Below are 23,228 nucleotides of genomic sequence, written 5' to 3'. Positions count from 1 at the left end.
GTTAGCAGTTTTTGAGAAAATGTTCCTCAAAGATGAAAATTTTATAGCTATGGGAAATGGCTTCCATAGTTTTTTAATATATTCCTGCCCATATGAGGGATTATCATCATCCTCTTCTTTTTCCAGTGTTAGTTTCCTTTCACTGGTCTTTTCTTCCCTTTTGCTGCATGTTGCAGGCTATTGTCTCTTCTTCCTGCACCTCTTAGTCTTTCTTCATCAATTAGGCGCATTGTGGAAATGGTGTTGTGTCCTGGTTGGAAACCTAAACGTTTCAGCACAACACACTTGATAATGTTTCCTTCATTGCATGATGCCACTGCATCACACACTCCAGAAAGCAGTCTTTTTATCTGTACAAACACTCTTTTGGGAATCCTAATCCAGATTAAATTATTTATACTTTCGTTTGTAGTTTGTGTTTTCCCATGTAAAAACTTTTCCAATAAATTTGGTTGTGATAAATCTCTGAATATGGGCTTAATTACATCAATTACAGCATTTTTCAAACTGTTTTTATGGGCATATTCCTTTCCTGATTGGTACTTACACCATGAGTCATCACCTGTGGGGCACAGTGCATATTGTGGGTGCTCATTTGTTGATGCAGTATGAAAAAGTAATGCCCGCACCGCTCTCTCCATTTGCTCCATGCTTCTTGTATTTTGCCTAACTGCACACCCATAATACCTCTCCAACATATAAATTGCTTCATCTGCCAATCTTCCTCTTCCTCCAAGGGTCTTACCATTACTAAGCTTCTGGGATCCTAATGTGTGCTTTAGTTTGTGCCAGCGAGGCCCCATGCGCTTCTGCACATCTCCAGTGCACGCCTGTTTTTTAATGTGAATTCCATTGCCATAAGGTTTGAGTTCCTCTACAGCTTTATATCCCTTAGAATCGCCATCTCCTAGAAAGTTAGTGTATCGTACATTATACCACTCCTGGGATCTGGAAAAAATAGCTTTCACTACCTCTGCTTCCATCGCTCCACTCGTGTCATGAAAATTTGCTTAACAACTTTCACTATGTTTGTCCTTGGTGTTGCCTTTACATCTACAATGTTTTGAGGGAATAGTAACATCGATTACTTTGCAGCTGTCTCCACTGGTAGCTGTCACAACGCCATTTAGAGATTTATGACCTCTACATTGCCATGATCCATCTCAAGCAACAGTCAGATCTCTACAATTCCCATTATCTGTCACAGCTTCTTCAACTGCTTTCTTCATTGTTGCTTGAGCAATATCTTCAGCAGAAGATCCGACCAATTCATTATAAAATCCAAACTTGGTTGGTGGTTTTGGCAAGTCCATAATTCCACATAATTCCGCATAACATTGTCCCTGCAGCACTGCCCTTGCCAATGCAACGCAAGCCATACACAGCGACCCGACGTACTACCAGAACCACCAGGCAGTAAACCAAAATCGTACTAAGCCAAAACAAGGACCGACCTTTAAAATAAAGACACCTAGTCCGGGCCGGACAACAGACCAAATCCCGGGAAATCCATAAGAAACCTCAGCCAAGTTAATACCAAAACAACAATTTATGAACACTGTGCAAAACACAAGACCTCTCAGTCCAAAGGCTTCCGTTTAGTCGGGGAGGTGGCTCCGACCCACCTGCTGAAGTGCCAAGCGTCGTACGGAGTGCCGAATCAAGCTTAACCTTCGTTGACGGAAAGCGGAAGCACCACAAGGCAAAATAAAATCCAATCTAACTGCGCAAGGCAAACTCTAAGGAGTGCCACTCGAAGACTGTGCACTTGAATGTCATACATAAAGCACCTAGAATAACGTGCCGCTGAACGACGCACTTCCATCACCAGCGTCTAGTAGAATACGGAGAGCGGCGTAGCCCATCGATATACATCCGTGGGACGGTAAACGAGGACAGCAATCCCAGCGACGGAGAGACAGGAGGACGAAATGACATCCCGCCGCACATAGAAGGTGTTTCAAACTCAGACTCGACAAACTAGAACAGGCGAGATTTTGTTCCCCTTGCGAATCAAGTTAAACGGCACACCACGTCGCTGTCCACACTATTAACCGTAAAATCACAGTTCGGCCTTCCCATCGGACCCCACTCGGCGTCCAGACGCAAACAATCCCAGCCGAGCCGAACTGTCTTCACGCCAAGGCAGCCACCTAATCCTTCCTCACGCGCCTCCAGCTAAACTCCGTCCAGCTATCACACACGGAAACAACCGCCTAACGCCAGAGCGCCATCTGAGTGAAAACTCAGCACTAGGATCGACACGGACTTGGAAATAAGCGAGCACCGTAACAATAATAATTTTGATTTTTAATGTATTTTCATTCGTTGTCAACACTAACGATATCTGACGTTTTTGACTCCCAGTGAGATTCAGAACTATTTGCGAGATCAGTGTAATTTCAAGGATGTTATTCCGCGCTGCTGGTGCAGAAAATTTCGGAAGCTGACTTCTCTTTGTATGTAGTCAACAACGTAATGTGTGGGGTTCGATTCCCAGTCAGCACTGAACTTTTCGTGACATTATTTCTAGTTAAAACGTGCTCATATGTCGCTGCTGGTGTAACAAACCAGGGTTGGAGCCCTGAGAAGGAAAAAAAAAATAATGTTTCGTCTCATCATTTCAGTTGAAACATCTAGCTACTACCGAGAAAATCCGATATGTCACAGTTGATTGTGCCTCGATAACAACCCCATTAGGTTCTGGGTTCGAATCCCTGTCCAACACAAAGCTTTACCTCACGGCATTTCAAGTAAGTTACTTGTGAAGAAGCAATATTTAACATCTCTCGTAGTTCGTTAACAGTGACAATAGATGCTGGGTAGGAAGTCGCGTCAGTTAAAAATGTTTACGTTATGTAATTTAAAGTTTATATTTGCTGATACTGTCTAAAATCGAGGTATATCACTCTCTCTATGCCTAGTCCGGAATGACTGTTAGTTTCCGTCAGTCACGAAATCTTTGCTTAGTCTGCAAGACCTGGGTTTGAATCCAATGCAGAATGACACGGTTCGTTGTGTCATTTGAAGTTCATACATATTCTCAACTAGCTGCTCGTGAATAACTTAAATTTTTAATGTCATTTTGTGTTAAATATTAAGTACGGTATGTTACTTTGAAGAGGAAATTATGAATACGACGAACTTACTACGTGCATTACCTATCTGCCGTAATAATGAGAGTGGTAACATTTCAGGTATGTCATTTATTGTAATAAATGTTAGCTTACAAGCCTTAAGGACAGTCTTATCTATGATAAAGTGTTCCCTGATATTTGTAGTATCGTGGTATTACTTCAGATCTTGAGTTATTGCGATACAGAGCAGTGTTTTCTAGTAGTGACTTGTTGGAACCATTTTCAATAGTCAAACGACTGTACCGAGAAGCGATTAGAGGACCTGCTAGACAGCTGCGTTATGCGGGTTGCATGCGAATCTGGCGAAATGCAATGCAGGTCGTTAGGATACTTTTGAGCATGACTGTACATGGAACTATTACTGAATGAAAACAATTAAAACTTGCTGCATCTAGCTGCAACTGTGTCAGTGGTACGAATTCTTGCAGTGTAAAACATAGTCTGCTGAATTTCGTACATCAACGTAGCGGAATGTTGCACATTTTCTTGAATTTATCTGCGGTCTTTATTATATTTCGAGTTCTATTATGTGTAATTCACTTTAATGAATACACTCTTCTCCTTTTTAAATAATATTTTGGAATTAATAATAGTAACGAGGTTAAATACGAAATTATCCACCTATATAGATACTATTTTTCCAATTTTAGAATCTGTCGCTGATGAAGGTGAAGTGTGGGGCTTGACAAGAGGGAAAAGTTTTTCGATATTGAAAGGTCATTGGAATGAGAAAGTGAATGAAGTGCAACAAGCAGCGATCAAAAATTTCATGTCTACTAAATTCCAACGCCCCTTCGCTCTATCAGGCAATGTGAAAAACCTGTTCTCAGCAAGTTGTTGCATGACTTGCGTAAAAAGTCGCAGCAAATATCGAGAAATGAAGGCAAATTTGTGCAAAAATATTCTGAATGGTTGAGCGTGGTTGTTTCTTTCGAAGAAAGACAGCCTTCGGAAATAAACCATAATTTGGCCGGCCTTCTTCAAAATTTTTAGGGTCTAGTGACCGGACAAGACGAAGGTTGACTGAAGAATTACGGGCAAGAAATAGTGCGGTAGAATTAACGTATTCCACTCAAATGAGACTCCTATCATCTGGGAAATCAGAAGCTGCAAAATTGTCCATGATGTGGGATTTCGGAGCCCATCTACGGCCAACAAGTATAGCAGTCCATAGACACGATTCGAGAAACGACTTTTCCTGCCGATGCTGCTCTGCCGCTCGTAGTAGAACTAAAATTATCGTAATAGAAGCTAAGCTCAAATCAGGTTACCTTCCATTCAGAAGGCTGTTGCACTCAGTGACATATTGACTTGTACACTACTGGCCAAGACGAAATGCAGATGATAAACGGGTAATCATCGGACAAATATATTATACTAGAACTGACATGTCATTACATTTTCACGCAATTTGGATGCATAGATCCTGAGAAATCAGAACAACCACCTCTGGCCGTAATAACGGCCTTGATACGCCTGGGCTTTGAGTCAAACAGAGCTTGGATGGCGTGTACAGGTACAGCTGCCCATGAAGCTTCAACACGATACCACAGTTCATCAAGAGTAGTGACTGGCGTATTGTGATGAGCCAGTTGCTCGGCCACCATTGACCAGACGTTTTCAGTTGGTGAAAGATCTGGAGAATGTGCTGGCCAGGGCAGCAGTCGAAATTTTCTGTATCCAGAAAGGCCCGTACAGGACCTGCAACATGCAGTCGTGCATTATCCTGCTGAAATGTAGGGTTTCGCAGGACTCGAATGAAGAGTAGAGCTACTGGTCGTAACACATCTGAAATGTAGCGTTCACTGTTCAAAGTGCCGTCATTCCGAACAAGAGCTGACCGAGACGTGTAACCAATGGCACCAAATACCATCACGCGGGGTGATACGCCAGTATGTCGATGTCGAATACACGCCTCATTCCGAACAAGAGCTGACCGAGACGTGTAACCAATGGCACCAAATACCATCACGCGGGGTGATACGCCAGTATGTCGATGTCGAATACACGCCTCCAATGTGCGTTCACCGCAATGTCGCCAAACACGGATGCGACCATCATGATGCTGTAAACAGAACCTGGATTCATCCGAGAAAATGATGTTTTGCCATTCGTGCACCCAAGTTCGTCGTTGAGTACACCATCGCAGGCGCTCCTGTCTGTGATGCAGCGTCCATGCTGCTGCAAACGTCGTCGAACTGTTCGTGCAGATGGTTGTAGTCTTGCAAACGTCCCCATCTGTTGACTCAGGGATCGAGACGTGGCTGCACGATCCGTTACAGCCTTGCGGATAAGATGCCTATCATCTCGACTGCTAGTGATACGAGACCGTTGGAATCCAGCACGGCGTTCCGTATTACCCTCCTGAACCCACCGTTTCCATATTCTGCTAACAGTCATTGGATCTCGACCAACGCGAGCAGCAGTGTCGTGATTCGATAAACCGCAATCGCGATAGGCTACAATCCGACCTTTATCAAAGTCGGAAAAGTGATGGTACGCGTACACTTTACAGAACCTGCCCTGTTCTGCATTTTCTGTATCAACTAAGATATTCGCATACTGGCATGGTCCATTGGTTAAAGGTGGATATTGTTTGTGGAAGTTCTACTACTGTATTGAATGTGACTTGGTTTAATTGAGAGAATTTTGATCATCAGTTTCCGAAAGTGCAGTAAAATAATTTAAAAGTTTTTTTGTTCAGGTAAATCCTCACTATTAGGGTCGTAACATCGAAGTCTCCTGATATTATGAATGTTCCAACACAAAAGTCACGACTGGGGCACTCAATGTAGTAGCTGACTGTGTATCAGTTGTTTAACCCACTGTGACAGTCGAGTTGCACTGCACCAGGCGAGAGAACCTTCAGTGAGTACTCTGACACACATCGAAGAGTGGGTAAACTGAAGGTGGAGCGATGAGAAAGGAAAGGAAAGGGAGGGAGTTATTGATGTCAGCTGCATCGGGGCGTGATGTGGAACCAGTGGCGACGAGTGAAAATGTGTGCCACACCGGGATTCGAAACCGGAATCTCCTGCTTACTCGGCAGCTGCTTAACTACTATGACATCCACACACAGCGTGTAACGCAACTGCGTGTACTATCTAGGTACGTCTGTCGACCGACGCACATTCCCTCCTAGCGCCAACAATCCACAGTCCCTGTCCACGTTCCCTGTGCTCGCTGCTTCGAGATTCCAGCCTGAAGTCCAACGTAACTGTGCACGTTCACTGAAGGTGGTGGACTCACTTCCAATCGAGACAAATCAATAGAAGGGTAAATAGTTTTTCCAACTTTGTGCGACTGTTACTGCCAAAAAGAAAGCCACACAACATGTCCGAAAGAACAGACATCACGTACTGACGTAAAAGTTCGAACTTCGTGCAGCAGCTACTAACAAAAAGGAAACTTAACAACAATCAGTATCGCTTAGTAACACCTCTACGTTAAATGAAAGATGGCATATACTCTGCAAAACAATACAGTCTCTCTGCCTCACAATAATGGCTAGCTACTGTTCTCTATATGGTAATCAACCAGTAGTAAATTCAGTAGTTCTGACCCAGCGCAAATAAAATCAACATCATATGGAAATGAATACAAGACAAAGACTATGGTTTTTGCGACAGCAAGGCCTCTACATTTTTGTCAAGGTACCAGTATAACATCAAGAGAGACCTCTGGATCATAATAATATGCTGAAGCAAACATAATGAGTATTTCATATCAAAATAGATACATATATTGCGTCACGAAGATAGGTATAGCAAGAGATCTTTAGCTTGGAATAACACTTCGGACTTTCGCTTCTGTTGCTTGCGAGTGCTTTCAGAGCAGTGAACGATATAAGTCGAAACAAGACCCCGGGAGTAGGCAACATCCCATTAGAACTAATGACAGCCTTGGGAGAGCCAGGCCTAACAAAACTCTACCATTTAGCGACCAAGATGGATGAGACAGGCGAAATACCCTCAGACTTCAAGAAGAATATAATAATTCCAATCCCAAAGAAAGCAGGTGAAAATCACCGAACTATCAGTTTAATATGCCACGGCTGCAAAATACTAACACGAATTCTTTACAGCCCAATGGAAAAACTGGTAGAAGCCGACCTCGGGGAAGACCAGTTTGGATTCCGCAGAAATGTTGGAACACGTGAGGCATTACTGACCCTACGACTTATCTTAGAAGAAAGATTAAGGAAAGGCAAACCTACGTTTCTAGCATTTGTAGACTTAGAGAAAGCTTTTGACAATATTGACTGGAATACTCTCTTTCAAATTCTGAAGGTGGCAGGGGTAAAATACAGGGAGCAAAAGGCTATTTACAATTTGTACACGAACCAGATGGCAGTTATAAGAGTCGAGGGGCATGAAAGGGAAGCAGTGGTTGGGAAGGGAGTGAGACGGGGTTGTAGCCTCTCCCTGATGTTATTCAATCTGTATATTGAGCAAGCAGTAAAGGAAACAAAAGAAAAATTCGGAAGAGGTATTAAAATCCGTGGAGGCTCGCCGATAACATTGTAATTCTGTCAGAGACAGCAAAGGACCTGGAAGAGCAGTTGAACGGAATGGACAATGTCTTGAAAGGAGGATATAAGATGAACATCAACAAAAGCAATACCAGGATAATGCAATGTAGTCGAATTAAATCGGATGATGCTGCCGGAATTAGATTAGGAAATGAGACACTTAAAGTAGTAAAGGAGTTTTGCTATCTGGGAAGCAAAATAACTGATCATGGTCGAAGTAGAGAGGATATAAAATTTATGTACATAAATTACTACTACGTTTGATTCATGAATCCGTTTTAGAATGAAATAGTTATATTATCTTTACTGCAGAATATTACTTGGGTCGTGCTATGATGTACCGATTTTTTCGAAAATCTAGAGGCTGCTGCTGCAATGCAATATCTTTGCCTTCGCAATATCTTTGGAATTTCTGTGACTTTGATGAAGTTATTACTCTACAGCTGCCGCAGGAGAGCAACAGCAGTCGTGTTATTCAACGGTTTTGGCGAGCTTCTAAGGAGGTCAGTTTAGGGGGCCGGTGGGTGCGTGTTATTATTGTACAACTGTGATACATACAGAATCTCAAATAGCAAAAGCAACTGATTTTGCTGCGCTGCAGTGTCTGTGCTGGTGCCCGTTGTTCTGCAAATCCACCACCCTCGCATCCTTCATACAGGTACTTCGCTCTGAAGAATGACCTGGGTGTCACCTCGATTCTTTCCCGTGATTTTTGGTTAGAGAACGCTGCAGTTGTTTTCATAAATCATACTGCACGAAATACTGCAACCAGCCACAAGTTTTTTCGAAATGATTTTATTGTACCCTGGGCCCATTATCAGACGGCAGTGGTGACTTCCATACAAGTTTTAAAAATAACTTGTTTAAATATAAAAAAAGTCAATCTACCTGAAATTTATGAGCTTGTCGAACGTGTGACCTTAGCGCTGTCAAACAACTACTTCATCTTTAACAACAAATTTTATGAACAGGAAAATGGCCTTGCAATGGCTCTAACTGACGTGGTAGCCAACATTTACATGAATCATTTAGAAACATCGTTTTTCAATGCCAATTAGACGATAATTGAAAAAAACTGTATGTTGTAAACGCTATGTGAATGACACACTTCTCTTATTTCATGGAACAATAGAAGAAATCGATCAGTCTGAAAGAAAGCTTACCAAACTCCATCAAACCGTAAAATTTGCGTTTGACCAAGAAACCGATTATGACATAAATTTCTTGGATATAGAAATTAGTAAATACAATTGTAAATATAAATTTAAAATATGCACAAAACCTAGTACAACAGATGTCACAATCAGCAGCTCATCATGTCACCTTGAAGAACACAAAATGGCATATTGTTATAAGACAATGCTCAACGAAATAGAAGACAAAATTACTTTGGACACTGAAAATAAACTACAAGAAGTAAAAATAATCAAACTAATAGCCCCACAATAACAACCTCTAATACTGGCACTAAATTTCACAATAGAATTATAAACAAATACAGTAACAAAGATAGCTAAAGTCCAAAGCAAATAGCATTTAGCACAAATAGCTCCTCAAAGCTCTGTAAAATATGCCTGCATTCTTGTTAATGTGTCATATCAGATTGCAAACTTATTCTGTGGCAAAAATATCAAAATTAGTTTTTCCACAAAATGAAAGAAAAAATTGTACTCAACTTGAAGTTAAAAACTGAAGCACACCACAGGTCTGGCTTTTAGAAACTAAATTTTTGTGTGTGTGCCAAATTTTACATTGGCCATATTGTTAGGAGTTTCAAGATATGATACTGTGAAGATATGTATGCCCTTCAGGCTCAACAACCTAAAAGTCAACTTTCACTATTCACTTGGCCCAACACAGAGATAAGCATCGAAAAAAACTTTGAGATATTGCGTTTTGCAGAAAAATAAGTACAGACAAATTTGTTAGAAGAATTAGAAATATACAGCCACATTCACAATGAACCTAACTAGATATTTATTAATCAATTAGAATTAAAAGATCCAAATGTGCCTTCAAAATTTTGCACGGTTCCTGTAATTTGAAATGACAGAAATAATTATTAAATGACAGAGAGAAAATTCGTTGCTGCCCATTACCAGTATCTTTCAAATCTAAATAATTAAATGCCTAACAGCGTAACATTATCTGTACTATGAAGAAGTATCTTTGAAATAGCTCCAGAAATGTTTCATATCCGTGCACATATCACATTCCTTGGCACATCAAATCAGCAGCAGATGTAAACAAATGTATCTGCCATCTTGTATTTAGTTCAGTGCATTCACCAGTATGGACTGTAAAAGAAAATCAAATCTCTGTCTTACAAACATGTAAAGGAGGGCTTTTCATGCAGTAAGCACAATGTGTAGAGCATATATAAGTGTAAAACTACGTAATAACCAAAACTTTGTTATATTGTAGTACGCAAATGTAAAACATTTTGTAAATTATGCATCACAAATACTTTGTTATAATTTAGGACATACACTGAAGAGCCAAAGAAAGAGGTACACCTGCCTGATATCGAGTAGGGCTCCCGTGAGCACGCAAAACTGCCGCAACACGACATGGCATGGACTCGTCTTATGTCTAAAATAGTGGTGGAGGCAATTTACACCATGAATCCTGCAGGACTGTCCATAAATAAGTAAAAGTACGAAGGGGTGGAGATCTCTTCTGAGCCACATGTTGCATGCAACCCAGATATGCTGAATAATGTTCATGTCTGGGGAGTTTGGTGGCTAGCGGAAGTGTTTAAACTGATAAGAGTGTTCCCGGAGCCACTCTGTAACAGTTCTGGACGTGTGGGGTGTCGCATCGTCCTGCTGGAATCGCCAAAGTCCGCCGGAATGCACAATGGACATGAACGGATGCAGGTGATCAGACAGGATGCTTACGTACGTGTCACCTGTCAGAGTCGTATCTAGACGTATTAGGGGTCCTATATCACTCCAACTGCACACGCCCCATAACATAAGAGCCTCCACCAGCTTGAACGGTCCTCTGCTGACATGCAGGGTCTATGGATTCATGAGGCTGTCTGCATACACGTACACGTCTATCAGTTCGATGCAATTTGAAACCAGACTCGTCCGACCAGGCAACATGTTTACAGTCATTCCAGTCATCAACAGTCCAATGTCGGTGCTGACGAGTAGAGGCGAGGCGTAAACCTTTGTGCCGTGCTGTCATCAAGGATACACGAGTGCGCCTTCGCCTGCGAAAGCCCATATCGATGATGTTTCGTTGAAAGGGCCCACACTGACACTTGTTGATGGCCCAGCATTGAATTCTGCAGCAATTTGCGGATGGGTTGCACTTCGGTCACGTTGTACGATTCTCTTCAGGCGTCGTTGTTCCCTTTGTTGCAGAATCTTTTTCCGATCGCAGCGATGTCGAACATTTGATGTTTCACCGGATTCCTGATATTCGCGGTACACTCGTGATATGGTCGTACGGGGAAATCCCCACTTCATCGCGCCGGCCGGAGTGGCCGTGCGGTACTAGGCGCTGCAGTCTGGAGCCGAGCGACCGCTACAGTCGCAGGTTCGAATCCTGCCTCGGGCATGGATGTGTGTGATGTCCTTAGGTTAGTTAGGTTTAAGTAGTTCTAAGTTCTAGGCGACTGATGACCTCAGAAGTTAAGTCCCATAGTGCTCAGAGCCATTTGAACCATTTGAACCCACTTCATCGCTGCTTCGGAGATGCTGTGTCCCATCGATTGTGCGCCGACTATAACACCACCTTCAGATTCGCTTAAATCTTGATAACCTGCCATTTTAGCAGCAGCAACCGATCTAACAATTGCGCCAGATACTTGTCTTATACAGGCGTTCCCGTCAGCAGCGCCGTATTCTGCCTGTTTACATATCTCTGTATTTGAACACGCATGCAGATACCAGTATAAATATAAAACTTGCAGAGAGGTCGACGCTATCATCTGAAAATGGGCTCAGACGCGAAACTAGTAACGGTACAATAAAATAATTTTAAAAAATTGTGACTGATTGCAATATTTCCTACAGTGTGATTTGCTGAATAACTGTTTGGTGCGCAAAAATGTCGTACACGCCGATTTGCTAGGCACGCGACGACTGTAACGCTCGACAAACAGGTCAGATCCTAGGGACAGCGACAGCGAAAACACGTGCTGGTTTCCACCACCAGCCGCCTCGCTGCAGACGAGTTCCGCTAGCAGAAGGACGGCAGCCCAGCGGCGGCCTTGGGGGCGGAAGAGGCTGGAGGCTGCGCGCGGTGTTACGTCACGAGCTTCCCGCCCCGCCCCCTCCTCGCTGACAGCTGCCGCGCCAGCCGGGATGCGTGCAGTTGCATACAACGGCGCAGGTGGAATACCGGCCGCTGCGGTTAGCTCACATGGCGGCTCAACTTTTGTAACGGCACGAGAGAGCAGCGGGCCGTGGCGAAAGGAGGCCGTCATTAGTGTGTGGTGAGAAAACAAGTGCACCGTGCTGTGCGGGCAGTTTCCCTTACGGCCACTTTAGCAACGGAAACTCCCATGCCTCATTAGGGCATTAGTTGCAATTTATCGCGCCTGTCTACCAGCTTTCTATGTCCACATTCGAGTTCTGAAAATGACTGTGGAGTGCCTTTACACTGCAGTATTAAATGGTGTTTACATTTCAGCATATACATTTAAACTTTACAAGCTTCTCCACGGGGTTTGCTGGAGGACACATCGCGTACCCCTATCGTTTCCCTGTTTCATTCACAAGAGGGTGGGTGGGAAGAGTGGCTGTCGGTTAGTATCTCTATGTGATCAAGTTCCACTGATTTTAAGATCATCATTATATCGTGGGATAAATACGAATTGTTATCCTTGTGGTCTTTAGTCATAAAACAGGTTTGATGCAGCTCACCATGCTACTCTATCTTGTGCAAGCCTCTTCATTTTCGAATAACTACTGCAACCTACATCCTTCTGAATATACTTACCGTATTCATCTCTTGGTCTCTCTCTACGATTTTTATCCCGCATACGGCCCTCTAGTACTAAACTAGTGACCCCTTGATGTCTCACAATGCGCCCTATCAACTGATCCCTCCAACACAAGGGATCAGTTGGCAGAGCACATTCTGAGACATCAAACTGTGCCACAAATTTCTTGTTTCCCCAGTATCCCTCATTAGTTACGCGATCTAGCCACCTAGTCTATAGCATTCTCCTGTAGCACCACAATTCAAAAGCCTGTATTCCCTTCTCTAAACTGTCCGTCATCGGTGTTTTGTTTCTGTGCATGGCTACACTCTAGACAAATACCTTCAGAAAACACTTTCTGACACTTAAATCTGTGTTCGATGTTAACACATGTCCTTTCTTCAGAACCCTTTTCTTGCCATTGCAGTCTACATTTTATATCCTCTCTACTTCGGCCATCATCAGTTACTTTTCTGTGCAAATAACAAAACTCATCCTATATCTCAAATGTCTCCCTTCCCAATCTATTTCTCTCAGCATCGTCTGATGTACTTCGACTACATTCCACTATCATTCTTTTGGTTTTGTTGATGTTCGTCTTACATCCTCCATTCAAAACACTGTCCATTCCATTCAACTGATCTTCTGCGACCTTTGCTGTCTCTGACAGAATTGCGATGACATCGCCCTGAATTTTAATTCCTACTCCAAATTTCTTTTTGGCTTCCTGTACTGATTGCTCACAGTACAGAAAGAAACGTTGGGAATGGGCTACTACCCCCTCTCACTCCCGGCCTCACACCACAGTTTTGCCCATTTTCACACCGCTCGACTGTTACAACTGCCCGTCTGCTTTCTGTACAAGTTATAAACACGCTTTCGCGCCCTGTATTTTACCCCTGCTATCTTCCAATACCAACCTACGTTGCTAGAAGTTATTTCAAAGTTTCTATTTTGTTTTTCATCAGTCTTCCGACTGGTTTGATGTGGCCCGCCACGGATGCCTCTCCTGTGCCAACCTTTTCATCTATAGCACTTGCAGCCTACGTCCTCAATTATTTGTATTCTAATCTCTGTCTTCATCCACAGCGTTTGCCCTCTACAGCTCCCTATAGTACCATGGAAGTCATTCCCTGATGTCTTAAAAGATGTCCTATCACCCTGTGCCTTCTCCTAGTAAGTGTTTCCACATACACTACGTGATCAAAAGTATCTGGTCACTACCAAAAACATACGTTTTCCGTATTAGGTGCATTATGCTGCCACCTACTGCTATGTACTCCGTATCAACGACCTCGGTAGTCATTAAACAGCGTGAGACAGCAGAATGGGGCGCTCAGCTGAACTCATGGACTTCGAACGTGGACAGGTCATTGGGTGTCTCTTGTGGCATACGTCTGTACGCGAGATTTACACACTCCTAAACATTCCTAGGTCTACTGTTTCCGATGTGATAGTGAAATGGATACGTGAAGGGACACGTACAGCACAAAAGCATATAGGCCGACCTCGTCTGTTGACTGACAGAGACCACCAACAGTTGAAGAGGGTCGTAATGAGTAATAGCAGACGTCTATCCAGACTATCACACAGGAATTCCAAACTTCATCAGGATTCCCTGCAACTACTATGACAGTTAGGCGGGAGGTGAGAAAACTTGGATTTCATCGTCGAGCGGCTGCTCATAAGCCACACATCACGCCGGTAAATGCTAAACGACGCCTCGCTTGGTGTAAGGAGCGTAAACATTGGACGATTCAACAGTGTAAAAACGTTCTGTGACGAATCACGGTACACAATGTGGCGATACGATGGCAGGGTGTGGGTATGGCGAATGCTCTGTGAACATCTGACAGCGTGTGTAGCGCCAACAATAAAATTCGGAGGCAGTGGTGTTACGGTGTGGTCGTGTTTTTTTATGGAGGGAGCTTGCGCCCCTTGTTGTTTTGCGTGGCACTATCACAGCACAGGCCTACATTGATGTTTTAAGCATCTTTCTGCTTTCCACTGTTGAAGAGCAATTCGGGGAAGGCGATTGCATCTTTCAGGACGATCGCTCATAGTGCATCCCTGTAATGGACTGGCCTTCACGGAGTCCTGACCTGAATCCTATAGAACACCTTTGGGATGTTTTGGAACGCCGACTTGGTGCCAGGCCTCACCGATCGACGTCGATACCTCTCTTCAGTGCAGCAATCCGTGAAGTTTACTGCCATTCCTCAAGAAACCTTCCCGCACCTGATTGAACATATGCCTGCGAGAGTGGAAACTGTCATCAGGGCTAGCGGTGGGCCAACACCGTACTGAATTCCTGCATTACCGATGGATGGCGCCACGAACTTGTAAGTTATTTTCAGCCAGGTGTCCTGATACTTTTGATGACATAATGTATTCCTTTCCTCTCCGATTCTGTTCCGGTTTTCCCACAGTCCATATTTGAAATGGTTCAAATGGCTCCAAGCAGTATGGGATTTAACATCTGAGGTCATCAGTCCACTAGACAGAACTATCGTCGGCCGCTGTGGCCGAGCGGTTCTACGCGCTTCAGTCCGGAACCGCGCTGCTGCTACGGTCGCAGATTCGAATCCTGCTTCGGCCATGGCTGTGTATGATGTTTTTTAGGTTAGTTAGGTTTAAGTAGTTCTAAGTTCTAGGGGACTGATGGCCTCCGATGTTAAGTCCCATAATGGTTAGAGCCATTTGAACCATTTTTTAAAGAACTACTGAAACCTAACTAACCTGAAGACATCACACACATCCACGCCCACGGCAGGATACGAACTTGTGACAGTAGTAGCCGCGCGGTTCCGGACTGAAAGTCCATTCAATGCTGTGCTCCGAACCTACGTTCTAAGAAATTTCTTCCTCAAATTAGGGCGTATGTTTGATATTAGTAGACTTCTCTTGACTAGGAATGCCCAGTTTGCCAGTGCTAGTCTGCTTTTGATTTCCTCCTTGCTTCGTCCGTCGTTGCTTATTTTACTGCCTAGGTATCAGAATTCGTTAACTTCATCCACTTTGTGACCATCGATCCTGATGTTAAGTTTCACGCTGTTCTCATTTCTGCTACTTCTCATTACTTTCATATTTCTTCGATTTATTCTCAGTCCATTTTCTCTAGACTGTTTAGACTGTTCATTCCATTCAGAAAATCACGTAATTCTTCATCACTTTCATTCAGAACAGCATTGTCATCAGCGAATCGTATCACTGATAGCCTTTCACCTTGAATTTTAATTCCATACCTGAACCTCTCTTTTATTTCCATTATTGTTTCTTCGATGTACAGATTGAACAGTATGAGCGAAAGACTACATCCCAGCCTTACACCCTTTTTAATCCGAGAACTTAGTTCTTGGCCGGCCACTCATTATTCCCTCTTGACTGTTGTACATACTGTATATTACTTACCCCTATTTTGCTCAGGATTTCAAACATCTTGCACCATTTTACATTGTCGAACGCTTTATCCAGGTCGACAAATCCTATGAACGTGTCTTGAATTTTCTTTAGTTTTGCTTCCATTATCAACCTCAACGTCATATTTGCCTCTCTGGTGCCTTTACCTCTCCTAAAGCCAAACTGATCGTCATGCTCAAATTTCTTTTTCATTGTTCCGTATACTATTCTTGTCAGTAACTTGCATGCATGAGCTGTTAAGCTGATTATGCGATAATTATCACACTAGTTATCTCTAGAAATCTTCGGAATTGTGTGGATGATATTTTTCCGAAAGTCAGATGGTATGTGGCCAGACTCATACATTTTACAAACCAACGTGAATAGTGGTTTTGTTGCCACTTCCCCCTATGATTTTAGATATTCTGATGGAATGTTGTCTATCCCTTATACCTTATTTGATCGTAAATCTTCAAAAGATCTCTTAAACTCTGACTCTAATACTGGATCTCCTATCTCTTCTAAATTGACTCCCGTTTCTTCTTCTATCACATCAGACAAATCTTCTCCCTCTTAGAGGCTTTCAATGTATGTGCTCTCTGCTCTGCATTTAACAGTGGAATTCCCGTTGCGCTCCTAATGTTACCACCCTTTCATCGAAGATTTTTTTGACTTTACTATATGCTGAGTCAGTACTTGCGACAATCATTTCTTTTTCAATTTCTTCACATTTTTCGTGTAGCCATTTGATCTTAGCTTCCCTGCATTTCCTATAAAATTCATTTCTGAGCGACTTGTATTTCTGTATTCCTGAATTCCCATGAACATTTTTCTACTTCCTCCATTCATCGATCAACTGAAGTATTTCTTCTGTTAACCATGGTTTGTTCGTAGTTGCCTTCTTTGTACTTGTATTTTTCATTCCAGCTCCTGTGATTGCCCGTTTTAGAGATGTCCATTCCGTTTCAACTGCACTGCCTACTGAGATATTCCTTATTGCTGTACCTACAGCCGTACAGAACTTTAAGCATATCTCTTCATTTCTTAGTACTTCCGTATCGCACTTCTTTGCGTATTGATTCTTCCTGACTAAGCTCTTAAATTTCAGCCTGCTCTTCATCACTACTAAATTGTGATCTGAGTCTATACCTGCTCCTGGGTACGCCTTACATTCTAATGTCTGATTTTGGAGTCTGTGTCTGACCATGATGTAATCTAACTGAAATCTTACCGTATCACCCGGCCTTTTCCAAGTACACCTCTTCTTCTTGTGTCTATTGAATAGTATATTCGCTATTAGTAGCTGAAATTTACTACAGAACTCAATTAGTCTTCCTCCTTTCTCATTCCTTGTCTCAAGCCGATATTCTCCTGTAACTTCAAAGTCTATAAATGCTATAAACGCAGGTTTGTCTTCCCATAACCCATGTTCCTAGAGAAGCCGTAGGTTCAGTATTACTCCGGAATCCAAAAATTGTTAAACTGATAGTTCGGTAATTTTCACACCTGTCAGCAGCTGCTTTCTTTTGAATTGAAAGTATTACATTCTTATTGGAGTATGAGTGTGTTTAGCCACCCTCATACATCTTGCAGACCATATGGAAGAGGTTTGTCATGGCTCTCTCTCCCAAGTTTATCAGTAGAATACGAGTTACTGTAAACAACACACTGAACGCACTATCGTAGCCGAGATAGCCCACACCCATCACAGTAGTGCAAGTTTATATACAAACTAGCTCCACTGATGATAATTTCAGGAGGGAAAATCATTATGACGCTTGGCATTTCTTAGAACTTACGCTCTCCGTGATGCACAGGGCCTCTTTTATAGGGTATCTCACTAGAGTTGGATGAGCGTTCACGTGACACTTCTGTTATTACTAAAAAAAAACGGTTACTTTCCGATATTCTTTGGGTCGTCTCTCTCTCCTCTTCAAACACATTTTCTAAGGATTGCAGAGCGACGAGCAATAGTCAGAAATTTGGGTTTTATAAGGCTCTTCTTTCTTTGGTGAATTACATTTCTCTGTGAAACTTCCTGGCAGATTAACACTGAGTGTCGGACCGAGACTCGAACGCGGGACCTTTGCTTTTGGCGGCAAATACCGTCCGGACTGAGCTAGACAAGCACGACTCACGACCCGTCCTCACAGTCCTACCCAAGCACTTGGCCGTGAAAGGCAAAGGTTCCCAGTTAGAGTGTCAATCCGGCATACAGTTATCATATGTCAGGCTGGTTCGTGTTAGCGGACACTCCACAGCAGAGTCAAAATTTCACTCATGACGCATTTCCCTTGTATTCATTAAGCGGATATCAGTTTGTATCTAATTTTCCTGTAGCTAGACTGGTCATTCCACTTGAAATTGCTCAGGAGGCATACACCTACACATTTTATGGTTGCAGCTCTTTTCATTGATTGACCGTCAATGAGATACGTGCTTCATTTATTTATTTTGAGGACAAGTGGCAAGTCAATCCATCAAAAGACGAGCGTGCATCAGAGATGTTTGTTATGGTCGCCAGTGGAAACAGGTGCCGAGTGCAACAGTCCCAGCCAGGTACGCAAAATTAAAATCAGGCTGTGAATTTTATGACCCTGTACAGATCTCGATGCATGTTGAGCTTGAGAAAAAAGCAGGAATTGAATCCTAGGACTGTCGACAAAATATCAATATATCTATGACTTTCGGAAAGTTGTAAGGTGCCAGGACATGGGCACTTACACGTTAGCTTACCAAAAAAAAAAAAAAAAAAAGTTCAAATGTGTGTGAAATCTTATGGGACTTAACTGCTAAGGTCATCAGTCCCTAAGCTTACACACTACTTAACCTAAATTATCCTAAGGACAATCACACACACCCATGCCCGAGGAAGGACTCGAACCTCCGCCGGGACCAGCCGCACAGTCCATGACTGTAGCTTACCAACTTTAGTATTAATAATAAAAAGGCTGGCAAGGGCATCACATCATGAGTCTATTGAATTGTGATAAATATGAGGCACTCTCGAGCAGTATTCCCTGCATGTTTACATGAATAAGTCACTAACTTAAAGCGTTGGTGAGAAGCGTCGGAAGTTGAGAATTGTGGAATGTAAAGTCTGCAGCTGGCCGTAGCTCGCCGGGCCGTCGTGGGCGGCAGGTAGCGGTCACCGGAAACGCGGGACAACAATACGGCGCTTTTGGGGGTAGCCCGGCATCCGGAGCCACCTGTGCAGGGCAACTCGTGGCCAAGACGGGAATTTCGTATGCCTAGTGGCGTTATGACCTACTCGGTCATTGGGTAGATCTCATAAATGCCGTTGGTGGGATTTCGGCGATGATAGAGCGTTCGACATTGACCGAAACTGAGTATTCTTCCGCCGCGTTTTCGTACGCGTGGGGACGCGAGAATTGTGGAGAGAGTGGACTTCGCCTTCAGCCATCCAGCAGTACGGACTTGGCGTCTTGGCCATCACCTTCGAAGGCAGATATACGGTTTGTATCGCAGCACTGCACCGACGCTTGTTCCGTGCAGAGTTCTGCGGTTAGCTCTTTGTGTGCTCAGAAGCGAGATTTTCGCCAACGCTTAACCACTTCCAACAACTTACCTAATATTCTTGATCTGGTAGTTATCCTTGCGAGGTGCCGAGTATTTATCAACGCAGCTGTCGGTAATAGGGGCGCGTAATTGCAAATTGTTAATGTGCCATTCTCAGGAGTGTGTGGATGGGCAAAGATATTGACATTTTATTGTAAATTTTGTCAGTTTGGGAATATCAAATTAAGATGCCAGTATTACAATCGAACTATCGACTTTATCGTAGCTAGCATTTACCCTGTCCCAGTAAGCTTCACATGTACTCCAGTCACTGCACAGCTTGCCCAGATGGGAGGAAAGAAGGTTTGCGGTCTTCTATGTCAGTGACGGACAAATAAGTATATATATAGGCGATATACAGATATATCTGTATCAGTATGGCAGAGACGAGTGCCGATATTTTTGTTTAATATTATACTTTTTTCACAATTTTTTGCTAAAATTTGACGTTCTTCTTTTGAATTTTACTTTCAGTCTGTGAAGGAGCCTTACAACTTTTTAAACTTTCGTCACGTCCAATCTTTCTCTTTGACTGTGTGAAGCAAGTATAGGTGGCACAAAAGCAAAAGTCCTATCGCACTGGGGAGTGACAGTGTCAAATGGCTCTGAGCACTATGGGACTCAACTGCTGAGGTCATTAGTCCCCTAGAACTTAGAACTAGTTAAACCTAACTAACCTAAAGACATCACAAACATCCATGCCCGAGGCAGGATTCGAACCTGCGACCGTAGCGGTCTTGCGGTTCCAGACTGCAGCGCCTTTAACCGCACGGCCACTTCGGCCGGCGACAGTGTCAATGGAATAACAAGATATCCCATGTGAACAAACAACACATCAGTTGCATTAAAAAACAGTGTACAATTTCTTCACATCGGCATTCTTCAAAAAAAGTTGCTGAAAATGATGAACAAAAATCTAAATGACAGGACTGGTCTTTGCCGTGAGAGGGGAAATGCTGACGTAATCGGCGCTCTGCGCTACCAGTAGAAACTGGAACGTTTGGCGTCTTCATACAGTTTTGACACTACAACTGCCAGGTCACTGGTGTCGGCATAAATGAAAAAAACCGAGAAGTCGACACGAAGTATTCTGGATATATAATCCGATACGTGACGAAACCGTACGACGGACCTATCGGACAGCTTTTATTTGTGCCTCAAACATGCAGTTACCATTGGCAGTAAAATGGTTATGGCCAAGCATGAACGTGCATCGTTTTCCTTTCAGTTCTTGCTCTAAGACGGATGGGCAGGCTGCTAGTCTGTTAATGTAAAAAAACATCTGATAATAAATCGATACTTAAATGATACGTCGATCATTTTCCGTCTGTATACAAATAAATGCAATTTTTTGACGTATCGAAAGCCCATAATGATACTTTTTTTTAAATATCGATACATCTGATTCCCGATATTTTTATAAACATCAACAGTCCTGTTGTATTCTTACCCGGCTAGTTCGAATCCGCAGAGAGATATTGACTTGACAAGCGTAGAGTAGGGATGGCGGTTATCGTAGAAATAACCGGTTTTCGGTTATACCTATGTAAATGGGCTGTTAAAACCACTCAAAATAATCGCTTTCTGAAATAACTGATTTTCAGTTTCTCTTATTTCATTTGGGGCAACGGCCTTACCGCAGTGGATACCCCGGTTCCCGTGATATCACCGAAGTTAAGCGCTGTCGGGCGTGGTCGGCACTTGGATGGGTGACCATCCAGGCCTCCATGCGCTGTTGCCATTTTTCGGGGTGCACTCAGCCTCGTGACGCCAGCTGAGGAGCTACTCGACCGAATAGTAGCGGCTTAGGTCAAGAATACCATCATAACGACCGGGAGAGCGGTGCGCTGACCTCACGCCCCTCCTATCCGCATCCTCCACTGAGGATGGCACGGCGGTCGAGTGGTCCCGGTAGGCCACTCGTGGCCTGAAGACGGAGTGCTTATTTCACTTATTTCCTGTAGTAAACACAGAAATTGTACAAAGATTGAAAATTTTGAGTTGTTCAGTTTCAAGACACATAGAATTGAAATGTTAAATTAAATAGGCAAGTAAAAACACTTAGTTCGTCACCCGTTCATTGTTTTTCGGGAAAAAAAATTGTTCGAATACTATAAGAAACCACAAGTACTCTTCTACTGATCCTAATTTTCCGAAAAATCACGTTTTAATCGGGGATCATACTACTGTTTGGACATTCCAAATGGTCAGTGCTAAAGGGTGAAAACTGATCTTGAAGAACTCTATTTTTCGTGTTAATTTGTCCGTTTTGAATGGCTAAAAGGAGATAAAGGCATTTTGTGTAGTCACAGTATGAGCTGCTTTCTTTTTTGTAATGTTAACAATAAATAAACGACTATGTTTTAAATTTTCTCTTTATGTTATGACACAAGTTTGCTGTGGCTCCTCCCGGTTTTAATGGTTCAAATGGCTCTGAGCACTATGGGACAACTGCTGAGGTCATCAATCGCCTAGAACTTCGAACTACACTGCTGACCACCGTAAATGCAACACCCTGAAGGAAGCATCCGAATCAAGTGAAATTTACACAATGGGTTTGCAGCGATGAGATATGCAACTGATTAGAATTTCAGCGCAGACGCACATCACGTGCGCCTGTGGCGCCACCTCATAGCGCCATTTAAGGCTTGGCGATTTCGACGAGTGTACGTTCGGCACGTGTGTTTACCTTGTGGTTGTTTCACAAGACGATCAGTTATGCCTCGTAGACAACAGCGAACATCTTTTGATCAAGTATCCGAGTTCGACAGAGGAAGGATAGTAGCTTACCGAGATTGTGGATTATCATACAGAGAAATCGCTAGTCGTGTTGGACGAAACCAAACAACTACAATGCGGATATGTGACCGTTGGATGCAGGAGGGTACGACGGACCGACGTGGTCGATCGCATTCACATCGGTGCACCACTGCACGTGCTGATAGGCAAATTGTGCGCATGGCAGTGACGGATCGCTCAGTGACATCCCGAACCGTAGCACAGCACATTGCGTCTGTAACGCATCATCCAGTGTCTGCGCGTACCATTCGACGCCGTTTACAGCAGAGTGGTCTGTCCGCAAGACGTCCATTGCTTCGTCTACCATTCACGCAGAACCACAGACGTCTCCGTCGCCAATGGTGTGATGACAGACGGATGTGGACGGCAGAATGGAATGACGTTGTCTTTACTGACGAGGCACGCTTCTGTCTGCAGCACCACGATGGTCGGATTCGAGTGTGGAGACACCGTGGAGAGAGGATGCTGGACAGCTGCATTATGCACCGCCACACTGGTCTTGCGCCGGGTATTATGGTATGGGGCGATAATGGATATTACTCTCGCACGCCTCTAGTACGCATTGCCGGTACTTTAAATAGCCGGCGCTACATATCCGAGGTGCTGGAGCCAGTTGTCCTTCCTTACCTTCAGGGGTCGGCCACAGCCATATTTCAACAGGATAATGCGCGACCACACGTGGTACGCATTGTCCAAAGGTTCTTCGTCAATAACCAGATTGAATTGCTTCCCTGGCCGGCTCGATCTCCGGATCTTTCGCCGATTGAAAACATGTGGTCCATGGTTGCTCGACGAGTGACCCAGATTACATCCCCAGCTGCCACACCAGATGATCTTTGGCAAC

The 23,228-nt window shown here is 43.4% G+C and overlaps 1 pseudogene; it reads left to right on the top strand.

Moving 5' to 3' along the window:
• The first annotated feature begins 21,208 nt into the window (after positions 1–21,208).
• LOC126207447 (5S ribosomal RNA) lies at positions 21,209–21,326 on the top strand (annotated as a pseudogene).
• Positions 21,327–23,228: the final 1,902 nt, after the last annotated feature.

This window comes from Schistocerca nitens, chromosome 1, assembly GCF_023898315.1.
Source record: "Schistocerca nitens isolate TAMUIC-IGC-003100 chromosome 1, iqSchNite1.1, whole genome shotgun sequence".
In the NCBI taxonomy this organism is placed as follows: Eukaryota; Metazoa; Arthropoda; class Insecta; order Orthoptera; family Acrididae; genus Schistocerca; species Schistocerca nitens.
Note: the sequence above shows the minus strand (reverse complement) of the source record. Positions and strands in the feature narration are given on the sequence as shown.